Below are 12,261 nucleotides of genomic sequence, written 5' to 3'. Positions count from 1 at the left end.
GAATCAAGAATATATTATACACAATAATAGCAAGAACATGCAATGATCAACTATGAAAGAGTTGGTTCTTCTCAGTAGTTCAGTGATCCAAAGCAATCCCAATCGACTTTGGACAGAAAATGCCATCTGCATCCAGAAAAAGAACTATGGAAACTGAATGTAAATCAACACATGCTATGATCATTTTTTTTTTTAATCTCTACACATGCTATGATCATTTTTTTTTTTAATCTCTACCATGGTTTTTCCCTTTTACTCTGATTTTTCTCTCCCAACATGATTCACAAGGTAATGTCTATTAAAAATAAATAAATTTACTAGGAAAAAAAAAGAGATTCATACAAATTGTCTAGAACCCAAGGTGGTCCTTCTCTGGAAGCTTTATAGAAGACAAGGCAAGGCAAGGCAAGACAGCAAGGCTTCCATAGGATAAACGGACATGGATTTGTTGTGACATTGCATTCCTAAAGAAGGATCTGACAAGAACAGATCCATTAAAACAACATCAGGGCACTTCTTTTCAAAAAAGTAATTATTTTTATTAGTAATAGTGAGAAGAGTAAGTAATAGTAGCTTTTTATTCAAAATACATACAAAAACAGTTTTCAACAACATTCAAAGATCACAAAATTAAAGAAGTCAAAGATTTGCAGAATATTCAGAATAGAATATTCATACCTATGTTAAATGATTACGGATACAGAAGTTATTTTATGCTCTGTTAGAGGGCAGCTAGGTGGTACATTAAATTGCTGGGCCTGGAGTCAGGAAGTCTCATCTTTTTTTTTAATTTATTTATTTATTTACAAAGCATATGCATGGGTAATTTTTCCAACATTGACTCTTGCAAAACCTTTTGTTGCAAATTTTCCCCACTTTCCCCCATCCCTTCCCCTAGCTGGCAGGTAGTCCAATACATGTTAAATATGTTGAAATATATGTTAAATTCAATATATGTACACATAATTATACAGTTATCTTCCTGCACAAGAAAAATCAGATTAAGAAGGAAGGAAAAGAAAAACTGAGAAAAAAAACAAAATGAGAGAGAGAACTATGGAAAATGAAAGCAGATCAAAGCAGAATATTTTCACATTTTTTTGTTTGCTTTTTTTCCCCTCATGGTTTTTCCCTTTTGTTCTGATTTTTCTTTTACAAGACAATTAACATGGAAATATGTTTAAGATGATTGCACATCTATAATCTATATGAGTTGGCTTGCTGTCTTGGGTAGGAAGCAAGTGAGAGAGAAGAGAGAGAAAATTAGAGCTCAAAATCTTACAAAGATGAATGTTGAAAATAATCTTTATGTGTATTTGGAAAAATGAAATACTTCTGAAAATGAAGAAAAAAATTCGAAGTTAATTATTGCCCACCTTTTAAAAAAATGATATCATTTGTTTTTGTATCATATTCATTTCTGAATCTTTCCATCCCTATCCAATTAGTTTTACCTAATAAATATTGAAAAATTTTAAAAAAAGAATTCAGTAAAACAAAGTAATACATTAGCTACATCTGATAGGATATACAATATTACAAACTCAATCTTCCAACTTTGCAATAAAAGGAGCATATTTTCAACTCTTTTCTGGATCCAAGTTTGGCAATTAAAAATACACAGGATTCAATTTCATCTTAATGTAATTTTTGCCTATATGGTTGTAGTTAACTATTCTATGTCAATTCATATAAGTTTTACTACTATGTTTCTCTTAATGCTCTGTACTTTTTTAAAAGATGCAGTGATATTGCATTACATTCATATACCATAATCTGGCCATTACTCAATTGATGGATACCTACCCAAAAATCCTTTTAATTTTAAGTAAACTTTACAAAAAATAAAAACAAATGTGAAAATTGCAAAGCTTTTTTTTAATGTGACAAATTAAATATTTTATTTTCAAAGCAGTTCTGTTTTACTGTTTCCTTCTGATTTTCCTTTTTATTCTCTTCAGTGCATTTTTGAAAAAATGCTTCAATGATTTTCTTTTCTTGCTTTTTTTTTTGCAACACCATAGATAGCTATCTTGTTTCTAGCAATTAAAAAAAAAACCTACCATAATCCTTGTAGCAAATATAATCAAGCAAAACAAATTCATATGCTGCCATATATATCTAATTCCGCACCTTGATTCCATCCCTTCTTTCAGAAAGTTGCCAACATGCTGAAGCACTAGTCTTCTAGAGTAAGTCACTGCATTAATCAGAATTATTTGAAATTAAATATCGAAAAGTTTTAAAGTAAGTAACCTGAAGTTTAATGGAAATATTCAAGATGGGCAAAAGTAGGTTACAGAGGCAGAGTCAAAAAAACAGAAGGAGAAGAAGCATTTCTGCCAAATCACCCACAGTGCCTTCTCCAAAACAATGTAGAAAAGGTGTCAGACCAAACTCTGACAGAGAAAGCCTAGAAAAAGTCACCAGTCAGTTATTTGTCCAGCTAATAGCAGTGTAGAGAGACAGAGAGAGGAAAAAATGAAGAAACTGGGGCTAAGGATGGCTAGGAATATAAGCAGAAGCAGCAGCAGCAGCAGAGAACATTCCAAAATGGAAGAATGGGAAAAAATAAAAAAGCAGACACAGAGTGCAAGGTCAGAAAGCATGGGGGCAGAAAAAGCATCAAAAGGGATCCTTACCTTCGTTCTATCCTTTAGCCCCACAAATAAGCATGCTGTGAAATAACAGGGCAGTAAGACCAAGACCAAAAGAAAGTCAGCAATTTAATAGCTCTGAACCTGCAAAAACTCCCAGCAGGCTAACAGTGATTGAGTTTAGCAACAGAATATTGAAATTCAATTTTACACAAGCCAACAGACCCAAACCTCAGTCAGAAACTTAAAAGTCAGACTAAAAAGTGAGTAAATAAACCTCTCCGCAAACCATATCACTTTGGGAACACTGAATTCATATTGGGAGCAGGCCTCCAGAATGAGTAGTGAAAGCAGCCGAAAGACATTAAGGAACAGAAACTCAAACAAGAATCCCCCCCAAGTAATGCCCTAAACCCAACAATAACATAAAATCCCAAATTAAGAAATAAATTAGAAGAATGAGCAAAAATGGAATAATAAATATAATAAAGATATACTATGACAGAGAAGCTCAAAACAGCAACTCAGAAGACCTAATCTGAAAATATCACTAAGCAAAGCCTCAGAGAAAAATGCAAATTTGGCACAAGCTAAACAATAATTCCTAGGAGTTTTTAAAAATCATTTTTAAAACCAAATAAGAACAGTAGAGGAAAAAAGGGAAAAGAAATGAGCATTATACAAGAAAGATATGGAAATAGAATTAAAAGTTTGGTAAAAGAGTTAACTTTAATGAAGAAAATAACTCCTTGAAAATTATAAACGTCCAAATGAAAGCTAATGACTCCATGAGACATCAAGGAATAATAAAAACAAATTCTAATGACTAAAAAAAAAAAAAAATGTAAAACCTCAAAGTTAAAACAATCTGGAAAACAAAAAGGAGCAATGACTTAAGAATCACAGCCTCACTTGAAAGCAATGAACAAAAAATAATTCTAGACATCACATTTCAATTAAAAAAATCAAAGAAAATGGCCCACATATGTTAGAAACAGAGGTAAAGAAATTAAAAGAATTTACCAATCACTTCTTGAAAGAAATCCCCAAATGAAAACTCCTAGGAATATTATAACCAAAATTCAGAGTTCAGAGTTTGACTCTTAGGTCAAAGAAAAAACATTTCAAGCTGCCAAAAAAAAGAATTCAAGGAGTCACTTGGGAACAACAGTCGGAGAACAGTCAAAATTATGCAAGATTTTGAAGTCATCACTAAAAAAGAGACATTAGAATATGACATTCCAGAAAATAGAGGATCCATGATTACAACCATTACCTACTGATTAAAACATACGGAGGAAAAAGAAAAAAATGCATTTTTAGAAAAAAGGACTTTCAAATATTCCTGATGAAGGAATGATGAAGACTAGAGATAAAAAAATCTGACACTCAAATACAAGACTTAAAGAAAGCATAAAAAATTAAAAATGAATAAGGAATTACTACATACTATATAAAGTTAAACTGTTTACATTCTTTTATGAGGATATGCAACCCATTAAAATTTTAGCAGCACCAGAGGTCTTACAGGAACTTTAATTAGAGGGGGTCTAAATGTGATTCTGTTATGTTTGAATGATCTCAAAAGAAGAATGAAAAGGTAAAGAAGAAGAATGAAGGGGAAAGGAAAAGAAAAAATGAGGAAAATTCTCTCACATAAATGAGACACAAGGAAGAGTATATATGGCAGAAGGAAGAGTGAGTAGGAGGGGCAACATACACATTATTGTCAAGTGAACCAGTTAAAGAAGGGGAAACTATATATATGCACAGAACTAAGTATAGAAATTCAAAAGGTTAAAGGAAAATAGGGGAAATAAAAAAGGCAGATTAAATGAGGAAGTGATTAGAAGTTTAAAAAGACTTACAGACAAGGAGAAAAAGAAAAAGAAAAATGTAAGAGAATAAGATGGAAATAACTTAACATTTGTGCATTTAACTTTTGTGACTTATAGCATTCAAATAATTTTATTGGTAACCTCATTTTCACTTTTACTGTGGTAACCATACATTGTGGTAGCTATGCATTGGAGAGGAGAAAAATGACAGGTATAATGCATGCAAATTTGTAGTGACACTACTATTCTACTAGGTGCTTTACTTATCTAGTTCCCACAGGCATTGTAGAATAAAGGACATCTGCACATTAGTACATATTTTCATTATTTGCCTTTAAAACTGAAATTTTTTGCTACAATTATGCCCCCAAAGCTTATTACAAGTCCTTTGCGATCTAAGTCTAAATGTGCAATGACAGTCAGTGATGAAGCTTAGTGAAAAAATTAAAATATTAGATAAACTTTGTGCAGAAATGTCTGCAGATTCTATCAGCAATGAATTTAGTATTAACAAATCAAAAATTCATTACATTCACAAAAAGGAAGAAAGTATGGTACTGTAAATTGCACATGTTATTAAAAAGTGAATATTATCTGAAATCAGTGTTGTTGTTTTTTATTGAGGTGGTAGCACAAAAGGTCACAGAATTCTAGGGAACTACTAGCAAAAAAGTTTTGCATATTACCAATTTTATTCTGTGTACAGCATTTTATGGATTAATCCAAGGTTCCTATGTTAAGAAAAGTACATATATCAGAATTGTTTTCTTACAAAAAATAATTTGCAATAAAGTATATTTTCAACATTCTCTAATGAAAGATTACAGTTTTTAGTGGTCATGGAAACCTATCTCCTATTTCCCACAGGTTCACTATATCAGCATTCAACTTTTTTAGCAGTTTTCTAGGTAAGTGAAAGCTAAGAACTGACTATATATTTAGCAGTCATAAATGTGAACCTGAAAGAAATGAACTCAGTAATAAAACAGAATAGTAAAATGGAGTAGAAAACAGAAACCAACAATATGTTGTTTAGAAGAAATACAATTATAGATATACATAGAATACACAAAAGAAGGGGATAGTGGAGAATCTATTACACTTCTCAGTGTTAAGAGAAATAATATACACTATTACAAATGCTAGTTATAAGCCAAGATTTTTTAAAAAGTGGGATAGTAATCATCATCTCTGACAAAACAAAAACAGACCTATTTAAAAGAGGTAAACAGAGAAACTACATTTTGATAAAAGGTGCCATAGACAGTGAATGCAACTCAACACTGAATATTGCATCAAATGCAAAGCATCTAATTTCTTTTTGACTGAGGCAATTGGGGTTAAGTGACTTGCCTAGGATCACACAGCCAGGAAGTATCAAGTATCTGAGACCACATTTGAATCAGTTCCTCCTGACTTCAGGGCTGGTGCTCTATCCACTGTGCCATCTAGCTGCCCTAAGCATCTAAATTTTTAAAGAAAAAGTTGAATGAATTATAGGAGAAAATAATTAAACTATAATGGGGGGGGGGAGGGACTTCATTTTATTCCTCAGACCCAGATTAACCTAACAATAAAATAAAATAGAAAGAAGGTAAGGAGATGAACAGAATTTTTGAAAAGTTATAAACAACAGACATTTGGAGAATACTAAATAGCAACAGAAAGGAAAGAAAGAAATTTTTCTCAGCTATGAATAGCACCTTCACAAAAACTAGGCGTGGATATAGCCCAAGAAGATCTGAAAAAAGTTCTCAGGCAGGAGAAACAAGTGTGAAGTGCAAACACCTGTGGCCCAGCTGGAGCCACAATTAAAAGTGTACAGCATTTAGCAGCAGCCACAATAAAAAAAAAAAAAAAAAAAAAAAAAAACAGAGATTTTAGGATCATATCTACTAACAATCAAAAGAATTAAGCCTGCAGCCAAAAATACCATATCCAGCAATATTTTTGAACTTTCTTTAACTAGTAATTTGTTGTTACAGATTTTGAATCCTCTCTGATATTCTGCTGGACACATGACAATTTTCTTTCTTGTTTTGTTTTGATATTCCTTTTCTATTTTTCTGTTATCTTATTTTTTTAATAAACTAAAATTTTAAAAAGCAAGATCACATCATAAAAATCTAAACTGCACTAGATTTGTAAAAAAAATTTTTTTTATTTTGTGTAATCAAAATTGTCTGTGTTATTTTCTATGATTATTTTAATAATTCATATGATAATGAAAGCTTGCCCACTTCAAAGCTTTGAAAGGTAATTTCTTCCATTTTTCCCCTCTAATTTGTTTTGGATTTGGATTTGAATTGGATTTGAGCTTAATCTTTAAGGAAGCTAGAGAAACTAAGAGATGGAATTTGAAGATGCATAGAGTATGGGATCTAGCAGTACTAAATCAGGGAGCCCAGAGAAGGTCTGTCATGTGCAAAGAACAGCAGGTAAGTCAAGTTGGCTGAAGTATACAATGTATGAAAGAAAGTCAAGTTTAGGAAAACTGGAAAGACAGGAAAAGCTCAAGTTGTGAAAAGCTTTAAATGACCAAAAAAGAATTTTATATTTTATTCTGGAAGAGAAAGAATATTGAGCTTATTGAATAGAAGAGTGACAAGGGACTGATCTCTGTTTTAGATAAATCACTTAGGAAGTAGATTGGAATAGAGATATGAAATCAGGGAGATCAACTAGAAGGCTACTACAAAGTCCAGATAAGTTGCGATAAGGGTTTAACTCGGGTTACACCTCTAAATAAAAAGAATGGCATAGGTGAAATATGTTGTTAAGGGAGAAGTAACAAGATTTAGCAAGGATATGTGGAGATGTGGGGAGACTGGATATGTGGAGAGAATGAGAGTGAATAGTTGAGGATGACTCTTTAAGGTTGCAACTCTGGCTGACTGGGAAAATAGTGATGCCCTTAACAGGTATAGGAAAATATAGAGAAGAAGGTATGGAAGGAAAAAAACCAGCAAGTTCTGTTTATATATACTGAGTTTGAGATTTCTATAGGATATCAACTTTAAGGTATTCAAAAGGCAATTGGTGAAACAGGACTGGAGCTCAAGAAATTAGAGATCGATTATTGTATAGATAGGTATACATATGTATATGAATGTACATATATGTATATGCATAAATATATACTTATACACAGATATAGATATGTAGATATCTTCTGAGCTCTAATAATATTATATGTGTATATCTCTGTGTATACACAAATATGAGAGATTCATTTGTATAGAGCTGATAACTGAACTCAAGGAAGCTAATAAGGTCGCCAACTGAGATACTATGGAGGAAAAAAGAAAAATAGGACAAAGTTTTCGGGGACTTCTACAGGTAGTAGACATGACATGGAAGAAGATCTAGAAGTCTGAGGAGAGATCACAGAGTTAAAAGAACCAAGAAAGAGTAGTATAATGAAAACCTAGGGAGAAAAAAATATACAGATGGTCATCAACAGTATCAAAAAGTGTAAGGACTGAGAAAAAGCAATTAGATTTGTCTAATAAAAAATCATCACTGCACTTTCTTACACATTCTTTCTTGCTATGACAAGAAAATAAAGTTCAAAATAAAATTCACAGTTCAACCATTCCATAAATTGAAATAGGAGATGGAAGGGATATATTTCTCCTCTCTTCTTGTACATCCCTGGCTGGCGGTGTTTTCCTAGTTCTGTTCCATTTTGTCCTCCTCCTTTATGGGAGCCAGCAGTAATTCCCACTAGACCTGGGAGTTTGAGCCCTGAGTCTACTTTAGACCCAAGATGGAGGGCAGGATGGTACAACCAGCTGGGATCCCTGACACTCAAGCTGGAGGCAGGTTTTGGATTGAAACTGGGATTGTTCATATCTGTTTTATATCTCTGAAGTAAATATTTCTTTGTAAAAGGAATTTGGCTATCAGAATTTTAAAAGAACTAGGTTACATGGGAGTTTCTCACTATACTTAAGAGAATACTTCAAGTTAGTACCACAGGTATAATTTTGCAAACTTTTCATTTGGTAACTGATTATTTAAGTACTGATATGTAGAGAACCAGAACTCTGGAGAAGTATACTTTAAAGAAGTATACTTGAAACAAGGTGTTAACTCAGAGGAATTGATAAGACAATGATTATGTAGTTTACATATACTTAGAACTTGGCATGGTGATGTAATAGTTCTCTAATTCACAAATCCAGTATGCTGCAATGATGTAATTGGAATAGGGTATATAAGAACTGGGGACAGGAAGTCAGAGAGAAGTCAGACTGGCAGACTGCTGAGGGAGACTGGCTCAGACTATGATAGATGCAGACAATAAAGACTTTGGTCTCTATCTTTGATGTCTATCCTGCTGAGACCAAGGCCCTTCTGAAGTACCTCCAGAAAGCTAGCCCGGATATTACACTGATAGTTCTGTATTACTTAATTCTGCATAGAGATATTGATATAAAAAATCTGTACTGATATATCAGTACTGATACATTTTGTTTTATTGCGTTCCATATTAGTATTGTTATTAAGTGTAATGTGAGAAGTCTAGAATGACTTGATTGTGGCTAATAGAAATGTTTATATTGTTCCTTGATATTTAAAATCAGACTATTTGCCTTTTTTGAAAGCAAAACACACCTTCTTAGGTTAAGATGCCTGTGTCTAATATACACAAGTAGCTAACATTCTTCACAAATTTTCTACCTGATCCTACTAGTATTCTTGCTCTAATGATTTCGTCTACATTTCCATTTTGTTTATTTTGACAGTAGCATAAATAAATAAGGGAAATTTCCAATGCTTTGTAGAATAAAGAAAGATCCAGAGGAAACTCCTCAGACTTCCAGGAGGAAAACTCCTATAATACAGAGGTATCCCTAGAGAATTTTGGTGTGCATTTCTAGTCATATGAAAAGGTGCTCTAAATCACTATTGATCAGAGAAATGCTAATTAAGACAACTCTTGAGATACCACAACATACCTGTCAGATTGGCTAAGATGACAGGAAAAGATAATGATTAATGTTGGAGGGAATATGGGAAAACTGAGACACTGATACATTGTTGGTGGAATTGTGAACGGATCCAATCATTCTGGAGAGCAATTTGGAATTATGCTCAAAAAGTTATCAAACTGTGCATACCCTTTGACCCAGCAGTGCTATTACTGGGCTTATATCCCAAAGAGATCTTAAAGGAGGGAAAGGGCCCTACATGTGCCAAAATGTTTGTGGCAGCCCTCTTTGTAGTGTCTAGAAACTAGAAACTGAGTGGATGCCCATCAGCTGGAAAATGGCTGAATAAATTATGGTACATGAATATTATGGAATGTTATTGTTTTGTAAGAAATGACCAACAGGATGATTTTAGAGAGGCCTGGAGAAACCTACAGGAACTGATGCTGAGTGAAATGAGCAGAACCAGGAGATCATTGTACGCAGCAACAGTAAGATTATGTGATGATCAATTCTGATGAACGTGACTCTTTCCAACAAAGAGATGACTGATGCCAGTTCTAATGATCTTGTGATAAAAGAGAGGCATCTATACCCAGAGAGAGGACTGTGGGAACCGAGTATGGATCACAACATAACATTCTCACTCTTTTTGTTGTTGTTCGCTTGTATTTTTTTTCTTACTCACTTTCTTTCTTTTTTGATCTGATTTTTCTTATGCAGCAACAAAATTGTACAAACATATTTACATATATTGGATTTTAACATGTATAACATATATTTGATTGCTTGCCATCTGGGAGGGAGGGGAAGAAGAGGAAAATTTGGAACACAAGGCAATGAAAGGGTCAATATTGAAAAATTATTCATCCATATTTTGAAAATAAAAAGCTTTAATTAAAAATTTTTTTTAAAAAAAGAAAATTTTGGTGTCCCTTGCATAAAAAGGGATACCTTTTGTCCAGACCTCAGTAGGATGAATGCATTATTCACTAAGAGAAACAGGAATTTCCACTGCAGACACTTTTCTCATCTGAGAAAGGAGTGATCTCCTAATAAATTCCAGGTCTAAAATTTCTCTGAGAAGAGCTCCATGTAGCTGGTTCAATAATAGGAAAACTATTAGCATAATTGATTATATCAATAACCAAATTAACAAAAACCATATGATCACCTCAATAGATGCAGAAAAAGCATTTGATAAAATCCAACATCCATTCCTAATAAAAACATTTGAGAGGATAGGAATAAATGGACTTTTCCTTAAAATAGTCAAGAGCATATATTTAAAACTGTCAGTAAGCATCATATGCAATGGGGAAAAACTGGAACCTTTCCCAGTAAGATCTGGAGTGAAGCAAGGTTGCCCACTATCACCATTATTATTCAATATTGTATACGCTAGACCTCGGCAATAAGAGTCAAGAAAGAAATTAAAGGAATTAGAATAGGCAATGAGGAAACCAAACTATCACTCTTTGCAGATGATATGATGGCATACTTAGAGAACCCCAGAGATTCTACTAAAAAGCTATTAGAAATAATTCATAATTTTAGCAAAATTGCAGGATACAAAATAAATCCACATATATCCTCAGCATTTTTATACATCACTAACAAAATCCAACAGCAAGATATACAAAGATAAATTTCATTGAAAATAACTGTCGATAGCATAAAATATTTGGGAATCTATCTACCAAAGGAAAGTCACGAATTATATGAGCAAAATTACAAAAAACTTTCCACAAAAATAAAAGTCAGACTTAAATAATTGGACAAATATTAAATGCTCTTGGATAGGCCGAGCAAATATAATAAAGATGACAATACTCCCTAAACTAATATTATTTATTTAGTGCTATACCAATCAGACTCCCAAGAAAATATTTTAATGATCTAGAAAAAATAACAACAAAATTCCTATGGAAGAACAAAAGGTCAAGAATCTCAAGGGAATTAATGAAAAAAAAAATCAAATGAAGGTGGCCTAGCTGTACCTGATCTAAACTATATTATAAAGCAGCAGTCACCAAAACTATTTGGTATTGGCTAAGAAATAGATTAGTTGATCAGTGGAATAGGTTAGGTTCACAAGACAAAATAGTCAATTATAGCAATCTAGTGTTTGACAAACCCAAAGATCCTAACTTTTGGGATAAGAATTTATTATTTGACAAAAACTTCTGGGAAAACTGTAAATTAGTATGGCAGAAATTAGGCATGGACCCACACTTAACACTATATACCAGATAAGATCAAAATAGGTCCATGATTTAGGCATAAAGAACGAGATTATAAATAAATTAGAGGAACATAGGATAGTTTACCTCTCAGACTTTTGGAGGAGGAAGAAATTTGTGACCAAAGATAAACTAGAGATCATTATTGATCAAAAAATTGAAAATTTTGATTATATCAAATTTAAAAGCCTTTGTAAAAACAAAACTAATGCAAACAAGATTAGAAGGGAAGCAACAAACTGGGAAAACATCTTCACAGTTAAAGGTTCTGATAAAGGCCTCATTTCCAAAATGTATAGAGAAATGACTCTAATTTATAAGAAATCAAGCCCTTCTCCAATTAATAAATGGTCAAAGGATATGAACAATTTTCAGATGATGAAATTGAAACTATTTCCACTCTAAAGGGACCTGTATGTGCCAAAATGTTTGTGGCAGCCCTGTTTGTAGTGGCTAGAAGCTGGAAAATGAAAGGATGTCCATCAATTGGAGAATGGTTGAATAAACTGTGGTATATGAATGTTATGGAATATTATTGTTCTGTAAGGAATGATCAGCAGGATGAATACAGAGAGGACTGGCGAGACTTACATGAACTGATGCTAAGTGAAATGAGCAGAACCAGGAGATCATTATATACCTCAAC

The 12,261-nt window shown here is 32.9% G+C and overlaps 1 long non-coding RNA gene across 1 annotated transcript in view; it reads left to right on the top strand.

Moving 5' to 3' along the window:
• The first annotated feature begins 5,300 nt into the window (after positions 1-5,300).
• The window catches only part of LOC127549267 (uncharacterized), a 45,366-nt gene continuing 38,405 nt past the window's right edge, over positions 5,301-12,261 (top strand). Inside the window, exon 1 of the long non-coding RNA XR_007950546.1 lies at positions 5,301-5,343. This is a non-coding gene — a long non-coding RNA (uncharacterized LOC127549267). The remainder of the gene's footprint in view (positions 5,344-12,261) is intronic.

This window comes from Antechinus flavipes, chromosome 2 (assembly GCF_016432865.1).
Source record: "Antechinus flavipes isolate AdamAnt ecotype Samford, QLD, Australia chromosome 2, AdamAnt_v2, whole genome shotgun sequence".
Classification (NCBI taxonomy): domain Eukaryota; kingdom Metazoa; phylum Chordata; class Mammalia; order Dasyuromorphia; family Dasyuridae; genus Antechinus; species Antechinus flavipes.
Note: the sequence above shows the minus strand (reverse complement) of the source record. Positions and strands in the feature narration are given on the sequence as shown.